We start from the raw sequence: 17,815 nt of genomic DNA on the forward strand, positions 1-17,815 counted from the left end.
TGTCTGTTCTGCCTCATTTGTGTTTCTGTTTTTACACTCTCAAACACACATGAATTCTCTACATTTCATAGCTAGCACCTCTGTCATATTTGGAGTGACACAGCTGGATTAATTTACAGTGAAAACTATCACCTCATTTACAGGCATCAGAAATGAGGACAATACATTCAGAACTAGACATTCATGTGTGTAGAGACAGAACTGGGAAATGGTCGAAAATAGCGAAGGGAAATAATGAAGCGGAAGAAAAACTTGACGTTTCCAAAATTGGCCTATTCACTGAACAAACTGCATTCATAACGAGCAGCATGAGATGTGTTAACCAGCAAGGAAACTAATCTTGCACACAGACAGGCTTCATTTAACTTGTCAAATTAAAATTGATATGCGCGAACGAACTCACAGTTCAAATCCAAAGGCTTACGCTGAGGGAAACCCAGTGTCAAGGATGTTCATCTTTTTAATTTTATTGCTTAATGAAAAACATTCCCAAGATCCATCTACGAGACAATGACAATATTAACGCCAGCAGTACTAAACAGGGAGCTTTAATTCTCTTGAGCAAACTCCTGCCAACTCCAATACAATCCAGCCAACCATATTTTGCATGTACTCTGACCTCAGACGAACTTTGCCCCTTCAAACAAACCTTTTTGATGCGGTGTTTTCAGCACAGATGGCGTATTCAATCCAACATAAAACCTTTTTCCTTTAGAAGTTTTCTCTACCACCTAATGCCCTCATTTACATCTGGGTACAAATCCGATCCGATTTAATATGTTGCTTTTAGTTCTCTATATGTGAAAATATTTTTGACTTACTCTTCTACCTGATGACAGTCTCAAGAAGGGCTCGCCTAAATTGCATCCTGCCCGTCAATGCCAAAGCATCTGCAGACCACCCCTGCTGGCTACACCTGCCAGAAAATGTTGACTGTGTTTGCATAAGTTTGATTGACACGCTGGTGACTGACGTGATTTGTTTCCCCTGAAAACACCCCCCGATGTGTGAAGTACAGCATATAGAGTTGTGAACAGGTTAGAGCTGTGTGCCTGTATATGCACGTATACGTGTGAAATGGTCATTGCTGGGTGAATTTTAGTAGGTGTCTCGGATAGAAAACAGCAAATTGAAGGATATGACTCATTACTGCCTCTATAGACCATTCAGTGTGTACTTTTGACTCGGAGACTTAAAACAAGGAACAAATCTATTTACCTGCTGAGTTACCAATGACCTCAATGCTCTGAGGCTGAAATGTGTTGTTTGCAAAATTGACTTGCGTAGTTTAACGGGTTAAATGTGACGCAGCGCGGAAAAGTAGATACTTTTCATCCAGTAGATATTTCCTCGTCTTGTTTGTTACAATTAGGTATCATTTTTAGGACAATAAAATGGACTCCCACAAAACAAGTGGTCAATGAAGATTGTTTTTGAATATTAAAAGTTCAAAATGTGTTGTTTTTTTTTGTTTGTTTTTTAAAGACATCATTTTACAGGACATTTTCAAATGACTTAAAGCTCAAATGTCAGACGGATATCCGGCAGACCATTAAGTTTGTTTGTGGAATTTACCTTTAAAACATACAGCATAGTAACGTGTGAAAACTTTAGGAACTTTAGATATTTAGATTGTTATCCATGATGCAATACAATGAAATGATGCCTCATCTGATCGGTCAAAGTACGATTTTCAGCAACAAGAAGAACAAAACGTATTACAACAACAGATGGTTTGACACATAAAGGACCTTGACCTCAACACCATTGACTCATTGATTAAATGGAGAGATAAAAACAATCGAGTCAGCCTTAATCTGCAGATCTGTGGCAAATTTGTTCAAGATGCTTGGAACAAGTAAAACGTAAGGAAAATAATTCTCTGCTTTTTCCTTACTGTTGTGACAGGGCGCCTACAATCCTACTAAAAAGATTTATAAAGCTCACTATTGGATTTGTGAAACCGTTACTCTATTTGTGACCAGGCCTCTGACCTAGACCGAGCCTCTTGTTGTCTGGATGGACAAGCAGAGAGATCTCCTTTCCTTAATTTTGAATAAATTATAATGTAGTTTTCACTAATCTGAAATTGGGTTTCAAACATATTTCAGTCTTTCAAAACAGCAGGCGGATCAAAACAAATTAGCTGTTGAATCAGAAGCTAACTTCAGTGTTCTTGGAAAAATTTATAAATTCAGTCATGTTTGTTTTTGAAGGTTAATTCACTTACGTTTCAGAAGTGATTTTATCAGACCCTCAGAAACCACGTACTGTCTTCACCAACCGCAGGGTGCATTCAAAAGGCCACAACTCGACGTGGCATTCAGAGCTTTGCATCACAAATGCGTACCCTGCCATTCTGACTTCATCCAGCAAAAGGATTAGAATGAAATATCAATTTTCCAGGACGAGAAAAAAAAAAAAAACTTTTCAGGACATTTGACCATTTTTGTAACTTCTTTATATATCCTCTCCAGGATGCACGGAAACACGGTTTATTATTTCAAATCGGTGTCTTGCTAAACGAGCTGTGACGTACTTTCAAAAGAGCAGGCTGATGGATGGACCTGCACGTCTGGAAGATCAAAACAGTTGAAACTTGAGGCGCGCTGTTATCACGTCAATGAATCAAACAACTTTTCTCTTCCAGTCTTCTTTTTTCTTCTTTTGTTCCACAAAAACAACAAACGGAGATACTAAAACACCAAAGCGAAGCCTACCCACCCCGAAAGCACGCGCTTCTTGAGTAAATGTGACAGTAACAATCGTCGTTTGCCTCAAAACAGTGAGAAAGGGAAATGCTTTCCAACATAACAACTTCATTGGAGGAAGTTTAATTTAAACTGTTCAAAAATGTTGGTTTTGTTGCAGTGATGGTTTTGATGCACTTTTTAAAGCTACATTTTTATACGTACACAATAATGTGATGATGGCCGGGGTTACCAGTTGATAGTACAAATAAAAACCAGACGCGCAAGCAGACAGAAAACAACACCGAGAGGTAACGAGAAGGGCACAGTAAGCAGAAACACGCAAAACTAATTCGTACGGGGATGAAAACCAATCTCGAAGGAGAGCCACTTCACCTTGAGAACGCCTTGTAGCAACAAAGAGCGTCCACAGCCTCCAGATTATCCTTAATTTCCTGCCGCAGAAGGCCTGGCTACGGCAGCATGGCTCAAACAAGTTTTCATTGCTTAATTACATATATTTGCACAGGGTCAGGAAAAGGTTCGGAACCATCTCTTGCAGGTCACGGTGGCATCGCTGCCAGCTGAGATGTCAGAAGACCGGCAGAACTTATTGTGAAAAAGGATTTAGAGTCTGGTGTGTTTTATGCAGAGCAAATAAGACGCGCAAACTCAGACGCTGACAAATATCCATCGCCGTGTAAACTGTGTAGGTCTAAGTACATTATAATAAAAGGGATGCAATGTTTCCAATAGAGAAGCAGAAAAAGGAAAAAAAAAAGAACAGCTAAGTGCAAACACACAGAACTGTCAAACTTCTTGGAAGTACAATAAAGAGATGGAAATTTCTCAGAAACTCGTCACCGTGTGACTATTACAACACAGACTATTTTAGTCAATCTTTTAAAGCGGTCATTGTTTTACCAGGCTGCATGTCGAATATTCCATTTACATTTTATTTGACGTCCTTCACCTACCTCAGTTAATTTTAGGCTCACCCAACAGAGCCTCTTGCACGTGTCTGTGCCAGTCTGAGTTTATTAAGTCTTAAAACAGAATATAAAGTTTGGTCAAACTGACTGTTTTACCTTTTATGAGCTTGTTCCTCATTTCCAAACCATTTTCTGTTAAGATGTCAAACACCATATGTAGCCGAGTCAAGAATGTGGCACCAAAACATCTGCAATTTTAAAGCAATAACATCACTGGTAAAGGAAAATGCCCCCACTACATGAGCCAAGTATAAATAGGAGTTAGTGATCAGGAAAATTAACAGTGAAATCCTCCTTTTACACCAAAGGTCGCTGTTCACATATGAACCACGTCACAGTGTTGTGAATTATTGTTGTTTAATTAGTAACTAGACATATGATTGTTTGAACATATTCATATATTTGAACATATATATATATATATATATATATATAGAATATATTGATGTTCATATAGAATTGCTTGGCTGACCATTAATTCATATGCTACCTATTTACCATCTCCCACGTTCTGAGACAACAAAGGACAGCCTGGTTGGGTGGACGTCTTTTCCCCCCTTTTCCCCCTCCAGGTGGCTGCAGGTCTCGTAAATGGCTCCAGACGCAAGGACTCTGTGCGCCATCTGACAATGATTAGGACATAGCCTCGCTGAATACAAGTAGAGCCCACACACTCAATTGCTGCAACACATCTTTATATGCAGCAAACCTAAACATGCCACCCACAAGTTTCTAGATTCAGGCAGGAGATGCCAATCAGACGCGAGGAACAGCTTTCAGTTTCATTACAGTGGTGGGGGGAAAAAAGAAAGGGGACATGCATCAAATAAAACTGGGAAATAGGCTAGAGAACAAATAATCATTTGACAAGTTGCCGAGAAAATTACACATTTTGAAGCTGAAAATCTGTTTTGCCATTTTGACCTACTTGTTTGGGTCCTGACACTGTTAAATATTTGTATTATTACTTTCATGAAGTAAGAAAATACTAAAAATCGATTTTACAAATTGGACAGCTGCCCTTCGGCTTAAGTTGTGTGACATATGAATATTGTATAAAACCTTGTAAAGTGACAAAAGGAAAATATAGTATTGACCTTTTTTGGCACGATATCAGCACACGTGGTATATTATACACAGACAGCAGACATATTAAATAGATTTTTGTCTCTTTTTCTCTGGTCTTTCTTTGTCTTCCTTTGTGCCTTTTCATTTACACACACACACACACACACACACACACACACACACACACACACACACACACACACACACACACACACACACACACACACACACACACACACACACACAGACGGCGCACGCAGAGTCTCTTTCTCCCTCTCCTCCACCCTGACATCTGATAGTGATTATAGCGCAGGCTCGAAAACCCAACTCACTTAACTCTCCATTATTAAGTGACTTGGTACCACTGACATAATTTGTTCATCTACACGTAGAATTAACTGACACGCACGCATGGGCCCCTGGAGGTTTCTCCCCCAGCAAAAAAAACAACACACACAGGCACATGAGCACGCACTCGCAGGCCCACAAATACCACAATCATGCAATCACATGCACTCTCTGCCTCCTTCCACCCTCATGCACCCATTCCAAGAAGGACCCTCATCCTGTCTACCCTCACCCCACCCCCGCCCGCCCCAACCCCCCCCCCCCCCTCAATCTCCAGTCCCCTGGAACAGAACAGTCACGGCTGTGTGCACTGTTGATTAGGTAGAACCTGAACCCTGGGGAAACACTGGAAAGCTCAGTGTTCTTTATTGTATTTCTCTTATAGACAAAGGGAGTCTCTGACAACTTTCCTTTCGCTGTCCAATTATGTTATCTTTTACTAATGCAACCCCTAACAACACAGCAACTTTCACTGCGACTAATGTGCCTTTTTCTTAAACTGTCATCAAGCTTCAATAGAGGAAAGGAGAGATGAACAGAGTAGAAGAAAGAAGAGAATCATTTCTATTAGTTTTACAAGACTCGAGCACTGGAGGAACACCCGTGAGTGTGTACTGTGGTCTGGGGTGTTGTAATTCTGGAGTGTCATGTGGTGACTTGTGGGTATGCAGGCCAGGGTGTGTGCATGAGGCTATTTGTTAAGGCTAATTCCTTAATCCCACAACATCTGCCTGAAACCTGCAACGGATGCCTCCAAGGAGGACACACACACACACACACACACACACACACACACACACACACACACACACACACACACACACACACACACACACACACACACAAAGTCCAAAACACATTGCACCGCTATCAATACTATTAATCCCTGAGCAGCGTGTCTGCTGCAGCTGGTTGTGTGGGAACAATAGACTTGCAGGAACAAGGTTTACAGAACAAAAAAAAATAATGATTTGCCCTTGAGGGTCAGTAAGCTTTCCCAAAGGTGTGTTTTTCACCGTTGGTGACAAGTGTTGTCATTTTGATCTGGCTTAATGGAATCCTGAAGAATGCCGAATCTCCGAAACCATCAAACAAACCTCCTGATCGCTGTCTGCCGCTGACAAAACTAAGTTGGCTGGCAACAGCTCAGTGATTCACACGGCAGCAACAACAGATGAGTCGATCACCCATTTACCTAAAGAAGCCAATGTGGCCCTTTTTTCTAATGTTGTGAAGTCAAAATACAGAATGAGGCATAAGACTAGTACCTATTAAGACAATGGTTTACCAACTCGTCGTTCACAGCTGAGAAGTACTCAGACACAACCATGAACTCAGCTTGACAATATAGGGCTGTAAAGGGGTTATATTAACATGAAGCTTTGTTGCATTACACACATTCTGTTCTTTTAATGTCTCATCCTGTGATTAATTGACTTTCTCAGCTTGTAACAGACGACCAGAGGTAAAGCATTAATAAATTCAGCCAGTATTAAAAGAGTACAAAATTGTTTTTTCATTGCCAATATGACAACAATATAAATGCTGACACGTCTTACTTGTTGGTACATCTGCCGCTGCCCTGGAGGAAGGGAAGTTAATGCTTTGTACCTATGCATAAGACACGTTAAGTCTGAATTGGGCTTTTACCCTTCATGTCAGTACCAGTCTCCCATCTTGTGTCATCTGTTACTAGATACAGAGTAGAAAAGAAACACAACTTTTGAAAACAAGTGTGAGCTACACGCCTTAAAGCACAACGAATGTCAGCAGGGTAGGATTGCAGGGGAGGTGCGGGGGATTTTTTTTTTTCCTACAGGAAGCGGAGTGGACATGGTTCAGGGGTTCTGCTTGTAAAAACATGGCTCCCAGCATATCACTTTGAATATAAAACGAGCACGTGAAGAAGGTTTGCACATATGCATGTATCGCTGTTTGGTTATGACTGAGATAGGATGACATACTGTGTGTGAGCAGAAATAATGTCTCAAGAAAGATGGGCAGTTTTAAAAAAGACTAATTGTAGTTCAAGTTTCAAGTAAGAGTGTGCATAAATTTAAAAAAAAAAAAAAAAGAAGAAATTCACAATGCTTTCAATGTGTTATGCTTCCTGCACGAGTTCATAATGCAGTGGCAGTTTCTCCAATCACTGTGATAGTGTTTTGGCTTGGAACCTACAGGGGCCTGTTAGGGACATCTGGACACTCTTTCTCTAAATTTCTTCCTCATTTCTGATCAGGCAGAGCTGATTCAGTGTAGGCCATCTGGTCAGCACTGCTGTTTCTTTGGTTTTTTTATACGACCTTATTAAATCTGCAAACGTAGCCCTCCACCTACAGTATCTGGCATAATACAATCTATAAGTTTTATCTCATCCTCGCATTGCTTCTCCATCGACTTCCTGCTACTGATCTCCATCTAAACCCTTTGTTAGTCTCTAAGTAAGCTAAACATAGACTAGATCATAAATATCTTGTTCACTTTCATCTCACCAGCAGATGTCAGTAAACAACAGATTCCTCCCTGGCTGCTGTTATCAATAAGCTAATTCAATAAGCATTACACTGTTACACAGTACACAACACGAAGACTCCCAGAGGCCTGCTTCACATTGTAATTGTCTTTTGAGATGGATATGTATAAATCCCCCAGACATGTAACTAAAGAAACAGGCCCCCTCGAGATTTGATTTCACATGCATCAGATTCAATATCTGAGAGGATAAATTCAATTTGGGATCAATCAGATTTAATTTCTCTGGAATAATGACTTTTGAAAACATATTGATGAGCCCATCATGAATTTATGTCTCATGGGAAGGTGGTGTCTGCACAGGCAACGTGGATGCAATTTCAGCCATGATGATACCAATGATATGACACAAAACAGTACATCTGCTGCAGCCCATTTGCTACTTATCTATTTGGCCAGCATAAAAAAAGAAAGACAGGAAAAGAGAAAGATAGAGAGAGAGAATAATAACAACCAGTGGCTTCTGAGTTTGATTATACACATTACAGCCCATCCTTTTCCAAAGACACATCTGCACAAATCAAAGAAAGCCATTCATCATTCCAGACTTAATGCATGTGTGTGGAGGACTGGACACATCGGTGAAGACTACCCGGGTTAAACAGACAGAGACAGACTGAGAACAAGACAAAAGACAAAGACACAACTACATACCACAGAGAGGTGCAGATCATATCTTGAACTTTTTTTTTTTTTTTTTTACTTAATAACATTTTGTCCGGGTCTTCTGCCTCAGTTTGACCCACCGGCAATCAGTCATCCTCAAGTCTGTTCACCATTTAGTTTAGACACTAATGTGGGACGCTTTAATACAGAAAAAGGTGAGGTGAGAGTGAAAATTTTGAGATTTGGTCTAATTTGATGTGTCTGGATGGAACACACGACTCGTGTGTTTTACACATCCTGTCTTTAAAGTAGGAAGTCAGACTCAGTCTGAACTTTCACCTCTCAGACATTCTTCAAAAATTAATAACAAAGCCACAGCTTGAAGTAATTTCTATCTCTCACTGCACAGATTGACAAATAAATTATGGAAAACTGACACTTCATGCCGCTGCCTATCACGATTGACTCTGAAGACCCATTTTTTTCCCCCATATCTTATTAAAAAAAAACTCAAAATAAAATACTGCATTCAAGCCACCAATTTTGCAAAGTACTGGTGATAGTAAAAGCTTCATTAGAGAGGAGATATCTAGACTGAGAGACCAAGAAGTGAAGTGAAGGCACTTTCTTGAACGTTAACAATGACACTTGCTCTTAGGCAACTATTTCCCCCGTCACTGATGGAATGGCACCTCAAAGGAGGCACCGTGGAAATTGGAGGTCTCAGGTTTGGGGGGCAGGACGGATGAAATTGTCCTAAAGTGGATCCAGATGATTATCATTCTCTCCTCAGACCTCTTTTTTACTCCTCAGTACCCCACTCATCACTCCATCATTCCTCTCCCTTTTGTGAGCAACAGGCCCGGTGATTACTTTGGTTAGAGTTGAGCCAAACCAAACACAAGAGGACAGAGTTGTGGTCTACAAAATAAAGAACAGCTTCACAGTTCAAAGCTAAACTCTATGAGTTAATGCATCCTCAGGGCTCAACCTGTTTGAGTTTGGGATCTGGGCTGTTTGTACAAACAATTTACTGTTTTCACTTGCATTGAACTATTGAAGAGGAATAAAAAAAATGTTGTGAGAGATTAGAGAAATGGATGACAGTAAACAAATCAAGCATAATGCTCATAAAAAGGGTGCGGATGCCAAAAAAAAAAATAGAGAAAACAAACAGAAGGAGTGGCTGAGCTGGGAGACCTGTGTGTGAATTACAGAGCAGTGAAAGAAAGTAGCCAGATCATGAGATCAGACGCTGGCTGGTAGTATGTTTTCACGTCCACCCTGTGAGACACAGGCCTAAACTGATTCTGTGGGCTATTATTCAGGATAATAAATCACAATTTAAACATGTTTTATACCATCAAGCTATGCTGCTCTCAGAGTAGAATTACAGCCAGCAGTATTATTTTAGCCACAGAGGTCGTCACCTTTGATGATTACTATGATCACCCTTCAGCTCCTAGAGCTGTCTTCAAAAAACAGAGAGCAGGAACATTACAAGTACTGTTCCTAAAAGTTACAAATGCCAACTCTTCGTCATATCATTCAAAAGAGAGAGAAAAAAAAGGAAGAGGAACATCAGAGGAGGAGTGGCTGAACTGCACGCGCTGTGTGAATTGTATAACAGAATAACTCAGGAGCGGTTGGACGTTTAAATGTCCACCCCGAGGGGGAGCAGGGGATTGACGGAGGTGAAGATTATGATAATGAGACTGTGTGGCTTAAATGGTGTGGTTCAGAAAAGTTAACCCTCATTCGAATTCAGCACATACATAAATATATATTCACTCCTATATGATGTATAGCACGGACAAACTAATGCCAACTCGCGCAGATATATTATTCTGACTCCTACTCAGTCTCTCCTACCAGGCAGTAACATGCAAATTCATTGTTCCATTTTCTATATCCCCTGCACACCCACGTAATATATATGAGACACTTCATACAGTCAGACAGGCCCAGTGTCCTATAGAGACAAAGCATAACTGTTGACACATGCACACGATAGCTATCACGGGCCTTATTTTCGGTGCGATTATAGTAACATATACTGACTGTGTACTTCATCGTATATCCATATCATCATTGGCTGTAACAATGACTGGCAGGCTAGTACAACAGTTTGTAAATGATCCGATGTGGTAGTTTTACTGGATGCTTTAAACTACAGTATTCCTTTTATTGTTGGTGTTTTATCAGGCAATTTTACGAGACAAAAGAGGACCTAAACATTGTAGGTTATGTGCATTTGATTGACAATGTCTGGAATTTTGTTGGTCTTTCACGGTCAAACCTTTAAGACACACCTCAAAAGAGTAGCCTCCTCTGCTCCGTTGTTAAATTATGCCCAATGTCAGGGAGGAACACAGATGCTGTTGCAGAAAAAAATTATGTAATTGCATACAAATGTTTGGCATTGTTAGATTATATATATATTTTTTGACTAAATAAGCAACCCGGTCTACTGACACAAAGGGTGAGCCTTCTGTGTGCACATGTGTAACTGCATACGAGTCGGAACGTATCAAAGAAGTGCAGGCGATATATCACAAATTCCATCTATAAGTCAAGCGTCAAATTTTTAACTCATCCCAGCTTCAGAGGACAACAGAGAGAAACCTGATGTGATCCATGTGTGTGAAGACAAAAATCACAAACACACACACCACACGTGATCTTACTTTGTAAATCCTTTTCTAAAAAGTAATATTTGACTAGTAAATATGTCAATGTAAAAATTTGATGGGGCCATATTGACATCAGAACATACTTGCTTTAATTTCTTGAACTTCAGACAATTAGGTGAGCCTTATGTCGAGACAAAGTATATAAAAAGCTATGTACCTGAAAGCCCTGAGAGACTGGGAGGCACGGTATCACAATAGAAAAAAATGTTGAGGAGGGGAAAAAAAAAAAAAAAAAAAGATTCCCCACATCTACATCAAATGAATCTGAAATGTTAAAGTCACATAGCCTGTCCTACAGACAGAGACAACTCGCTACACTGATGGTGCCCTCAAGTGCTGCTTGTTTATTTCCAAAAGAGGACATGGTGTTTACAGAAAATCAACACTTTGCTGCTTTACACAGAAAATGTCTCCTGAGCAAATGCATTTTTGAATTTGAAGTAGCAGCAGGAGTTTGAAGGTAAAGTAATAAGTCATAGTTTGACGTAGAGTCGTTAGGTTTTAATTGAGGTTAGAAAGTAATTGAAATCCACAATTTGGACATTTTAAGCCACATTTTTATAGCTGGACAATTCTTACAAGCACGTAATGGTTAGTGGAAGAACTGTTATATAGTAGCAGCTTCGGTGAACCTCAAACCTGTAAAACACATAATAAAAATATACTTTTCCTGTGGTTGTTGTTTTGTTTCTTCAGGAGGACAGAGCCAGAGACTTCAGATGTCAGGCATGCCAATAAATGGGATACAGAAGGACGGCTGGTCACTTACGGCAACTGGGGCACATCCTGTTTGTTATATGAGCTCTGAAAGCTTTGAAAATTTGTTTAGGCCTGTGAAAAATCCAGAATTCAGAATATCTGTCTCCAAATTCAGGTGAAAAGATAAATGCTGGAATTTGTCTATAAATCACATTGACACTGTAATTAAAAAGAGAGTCAGCTCTTTCAGAAGAAGGCCTCTGGCTCAAGGCTCTTATCTGTTTTTGATTGTTATCAAGGCCATCTCTAAGTTCAGGAAATTGGACGTTGTTGAAGCTTAACACAGGCAAACTGTCCTCAGGTTCACATGAACAGTTGTTCATGTTCACGTTACCCTCCTGTCTCACTTATTGCTATTTAATGCTTTTTCTCGAGGTATGTTTACCTCCACAACATAATGCGTCGGCTGTAATCTGATTCAGGCGCTTAAGGCTTTGACATTTTTTCTAAGTAAAGCTGCTATCCAGTATGATAAATGCAGAAAGGCAGAGGGATCTGGCATGCAGCCATCACAGAATCATTAAAAAAAAAAAAAAGATGTTAAGAGCATGACACATTTCTTAAAATCTTCTGACCATCTGACATTTTGGCCTTTGTTCACACTAAGTAAATCCACTTTATGAGCTGCCATCATTGGTCATCAGTTTATCACTCCTCTCAACAACCCCTGTTGTTACAGCAATTTTAGCTTTTTCTGATGGCTACTCGTTAAAAAACACCTTAAATGAGATTGTACATGTATTTCCTTCAGGGACAAATTTTGTACGACAGTGGGTGAATATAAATTTGTGCCTCACTTTGACCATCACCTCCTATTAAATAATTATATTATATTATATATATATATATATATATTGACTGTATTTATTTGTTTCCTATATGTGAAGCATCCATCTTTTCTTCAGACAGGCACAAATTGATTTAGCTTTTGGCAAATTTGCTATTCTTGGCATGTAAATCAAGCTCTAGCAATATGATCTGATTTCCAACAGTCAGCATCAGACCGGTTGTCTCACATCACGAGGTGTCTGAAACGGCCAAGTGTCTAAATTGTTTTCTCTTTCTGTCTCTCACGCATACACGCATACACACACACACACAAGAAAAGAAAATGAGGGAAGTGTTCTGTTTACATCTGCTATGTGAAACTCAATTACACAGTCAATTGAGAATGTGGCTGTTTCTCAGATTTGTGTGATGTGCTCCTGACCTAAATAAGATTGTTGTTCCCAGTGAAGCCTCAATAACTGCAAACACTTACTAGATTGATAGACAAGAAAAACAGTATACACACACACACACACACACACACACACACACACACACACACACACACACACACACACACACACACACACACACACACACACACATTGACACGCACATGGACACATGCACATCTGGACCTCTGCTTGTCTCATTCATAGTTGCAGAGTGTTTTCATGCGTGGTCCCCTTGTGTTACTGCCCCCAGACCCCTCAGATGAGGTGAGGTAAGATTTGGAGCCATAGTATTATGCCATATGGATAGACATTCACACATGCTTGCTCATGTGCACACATACGCACACATACAGATATACTCTTGTCATAACCCACACTGACAAACACCTGGACCTGGTTACTGGACTCGGAGGGAGAGTTGAATACTGTGTGCATGCCTGTGTGTATAAGTGGGGTGCATGGGGAATACTGGGCTGTAGGTTATTCAGTGCTGGAGGCTGTGTTGAGGTTCTTTTTTTTTTTTTTTTTCCCCTGCTTTCTGAGCCCTTGAAGAAGGGGGCCCACACTACCAAGTCTCAGAAATTAAAAGGTGGGTCATTGCTACTACAATATGTAGACCCATTCTAGCAAAACGTCCAACTGTTAGTATGACAATGTTATCCATTTTGTCTATGTCTGATATCTACAAGGTAGAAAAAAAAACAAATGTCCTCTTCACTGCGAAATTATAAATCATATAAACATTGTTTAAACTTTGTGCTATTATTGTGCATCTATGAATAAATATGGACATTGATTGGGTTTTTTTGTGTTTTTTTGTTTTTTTTGCCTAAATGCATACTAAACTTCCCCACTCATTCACACAAAGACAATTCGACATCCTTACCCCCCCAAAAAAAATCAAATCTATATGAAAACAAAAATCCTTCTGCTTCTCTATTAAGAGTAATAACGAAGACATGTTTGTCACATTTTCTAAAAAAACAAGTTTCACCTTGCCTGAACATTGAATTCACATGAAGCAATAACACCCGACATAATACGACAACCGATGCAACCCCTAGAATATATAATGCATTCCCATTAAGCCTAATATAAATTATGAATGGTGAAGACAGAGGGTTATTAGCTACAACTAATCGAGAACGAGTTCTCACGGACTTTACTTCTTTTTGGGAAATGCAGGACTCGTAACCCCCCCCTCCTCCTCCTCCTCGGAAGCGAAGACGATGCCGCGCGGAGAACAACGTAAACAATCTCCAGATATACGGCTGCGGGTGAGCTTTGCCTTGAACTCCTAACGTTATATTCTCCCCCAGCTGTATTCAAAGTAGCTGCAGCGGCGAGATGCATCACAAGCAGGCAACGCAGCAGCCAGTTCTCACGTGCGGCGGCAACACTGTCAACACTGTCAACAACACCGTCAACACCGAGCGAGCAAACAACGCGAGCAGCGTCTCGCACGCTTTCGAAGCTGATCGCAAAACACATTAAAAAACAAAACAACAGACGTAACCTCAAAGCGGAACACAGCCATTTGATCGCGTCACTCGCTGCAACGTCAGGTTTACTCACCCGATGGTGCTTTCTAACTTCGATGGAGACAGGAGGGGGGGGGGGGAATAAGTTGCAGCTCAATTTAGCTACTCCGGGTACAGAAGCGCAGACCGTCTGTTTCCACGCAGGAGTTGCAGCTTTCTCTTTCTCTCTCTCGCTCTCTGTCTCTCTCCCCACTCTCTCTCTCTCTCTCTCTCGCTCTCGCTCGCTCTCTCTCTCAAACACACACATACAGGATCACACCCTGTCTCACACAAGTCCTCTCCTCAAAAACTCACTCAGCTGTATGAGGGGAGATTAATGCCACAAGAGAAAGGAGTTCCATTAGCAGGAGGAAAGTGTTTCGAGTGAAGCTCTGAGCTGAATGGATTCCTCAAACAACTTTCTTTTTTTTTATGCTCGGCGTCTGATAAATAATGAAAAACAAGTGCGCATCTTCTCTAAGAGAAGTCAAACCTAAAATTGCACGCAAAAAAAAAAAAAAAGTGGGCTTGTTTGCTTCCCAGGACAGAGGGGTTTGTTTCTTTTCTTTTTGATGGATTCCAGTGAAACTCATCGGAGCCTTACAAGTTCAAGTTCAATCCTTTTTCTTCTTTTTTTTTTTGAGTGAATTTGTCTAAGAAAAGTGATAATACTTTGTCATTTAAAAATGTCTAGAGTAGAAGAATGTGTTTTTCTTTTCTTTTTTTTCTTTTCTTTTTTTTTTCTTTTTTTACAGATTTTCAGTCTTTCAGATTACTAAATGTTATTTTCTAATTTGATGGGAAAGTGCACTTTACAATGAGTGTGGTGTAAAAAAATAAAACGATTTTGAGGGAAACGCATCATGATTGGTGCTCAAAATGGGTCAATACTAACTGGCTCGCAGTACTGGCACTTTCACATTTTACTCTTCGGTGTACCATAACTTTTTCTTGCGCTCCAGAACTTCTCGCAAATTGCCCTTATACGCTTTTTGGATAGTGTTAGATAGGATTAGCGGGAGGGAAGCACTGCTGCGATTGGTTGTTACATTGAAGGAGGATTAAGGTTGAGGACCTTCTCTCCGGCTCAAATCAAGTACAATGTTCCGTTCTCACTGTTTTTTTTTTTTTTTCTGTTGGCAGTTAGTCTAAGTAAGTTTACAATAACCTTACAGAAGTGTTGGAAGGACACAAAGACAATTAGCAGACAGACGATGACACAACAGAGCTTTGAAGGTCAAATCCTACAAAACCTAGAACTAAATGCAGGCCGGGAGCAGCAAGTTATCGTTAGTGTCACTTCTAGCAGTGAGGAGATTGTTGATGTAAAGTTAGCCTCAGCAAAAACACCTGCAGATACAATCCAGAATATACTGTCAGTTTGTCAACATCTTATTCATTATGATTAACAATGTTGTTTGTCCTCCAAAACATGTTGAGTGCTTGCCAAATCTATGCTATGATTAAATAGTCAATCACATAATACAACCGAATTATATGCTGTTTCTAAGAAAGTCTTCAGAGTTTTCAGACGGCTCAAGTTACCTTTGGCTGCCCAAATGCCATTACTTCCTGTATCTATTTAAACTTAAAAGTCCTTGTTTCGAATTAAAAGCACACCAGCATACCGTACACATTTGAGCCATATACAAGATTTGGAAATAGTCGTGTTACTCAAGTGGAAATCTTTGTCTCTTTGAATAAGTAAATGATGTTGGGGACATCAGCAATATCTCCTAGTATCGTTTAGTCATTCTCGAATTTCAAAATGTAATACCTAATGATTTGCTGATAACAGACAATAAAAACCAATAAAAACATCAAATAAATACAGGATGAGTGGTATTGGACCCTAATGACCACTTTATGATGTTCACAGAATTTTTCTTGACCCTGGTTATCACTCATATCCTTGCCTAAGTTCTACACGTCTGTATTTGTCTGTCTGTCTCTTCTGACCTTTCTCAGCAGCATTGACATGTCAAAATCAGCATTTCACACTGCTTATGTCAGAATCTCCTGCACAACCATTCACATTCCCAAGCAACAATAAAGGAAGTTTAGTATGTAAGATAGTATTACATTGACTGAAAAGATAGCAGACATAAAGAAAAACAGGATGTTTCTCTTAGGGATTGTAAAGCACATTGTTTATTGAACAGCTTATATTTTAATTGTTCCAACTGTAGTTTTCTAGTTGAGAGTTAAGCATTTTTCAACCATGTTTATTTACCACTGTACACAATACTTGCCCCCGCTGCCACAGTAAAATCCCACTTTTCTTTCATGATATTGATGGAAAATGAATATGAGTGTGCTTTGTTAACATATATTCTCATGCTTAGGGAACAAAACTAAATAGACCATGTGAACCCCACAGCGATAATGGAAAGTAAATATCAGCAAAGTAGCATGATGGGACAGTTTATGGCCGGTCAAGTAAGATACAGAAAACACAGAGGAAACTACCCTCCATCAAATCCCTGAAAATTACAAACCCGGTTTACCATATCGTTAAATAGCTACTTATTGTAAGATGAGACATTTTTCTATTCTTTAAACAAAATCAAATATACAGTTTACACACCGTATTTTCCTGCAGGCCAGAATGAGCTACACACTTTAATGAAGCATACTGAGGACCGAATCAACCAGAAATTTATGCAATTTTTTTTTTTTTAAATCATGTTTAAGGTCAAATAAATAAAAAATATGGCACTGAGTAAAGAAAATAAATGTCTGCCTGTGCTATGCAATTGTCAAGATATGTCAGTCCACATAGCAAGGAGAAGTATGTAAATATACAAATACACTATATGTATTGTGTTGCACATTTTATTTATTATGATTATAATTTAGGGGCAATTTTGTCATCCATAAATTCAAGACCACTTTCTCTTTCTCTCTCTCTCTTAAGTGCCTTACTGTTTCAAATTCCATATTAGGAAATGTTGACTTTTGTTTTGAAAGTGGTAACATATCTGCAACCAGTAACCGGTAGAAAATGAAAAACGGAATTCACAAACAATTACAAAATTCAAATAACGGATCAAATCAAAGGCAGCAGCTTAAACCATCAATTCAGTCATTCAGCTCAGCAACTAACACAAGCACACTGCAATTTTTTTTTTGCATATTCTGATATTTCAATATTCTTTGTGAAATAGTTTTAAAATATTTGGACAGAAAAGAAAGCAACAACAAACTATAACAAATCTGACAGTAATTTGATAGACTTTTGAAGATTTAGTAACTGCTTATCAGATTACTAAATGTTATTATAGCTACAAAAACATAAACACTAACAAACATCAATGCCTGCTTAGAAAATAATTGCCAATATCCTTCTCTCGCATTTATATAGTATGGGTATGAATATATATA

The 17,815-nt window shown here is 39.4% G+C and overlaps 1 protein-coding gene across 1 annotated transcript in view; it reads right to left on the bottom strand.

The window, feature by feature from the left end:
• The window catches only part of bmpr1ba (bone morphogenetic protein receptor, type IBa), a 62,490-nt gene extending 47,849 nt beyond the window's left edge, over window positions 1–14,641 (bottom strand). Inside the window, exon 1 of the mRNA XM_069699421.1 lies at window positions 14,487–14,641. The gene's annotated coding sequence lies outside the window, so the exon portion shown is untranslated. The remainder of the gene's footprint in view (window positions 1–14,486) is intronic.
• Between the last annotated feature and the right edge of the window lie 3,174 nt (window positions 14,642–17,815).

This window comes from Brachyistius frenatus, unplaced genomic scaffold, assembly GCF_029030835.1.
Source record: "Brachyistius frenatus isolate BFR_SWC_R1_liver_20210118 unplaced genomic scaffold, ASM2903083v1 Contig_30, whole genome shotgun sequence".
NCBI lineage: Eukaryota > Metazoa > Chordata > Actinopteri > Embiotocidae > Brachyistius > Brachyistius frenatus.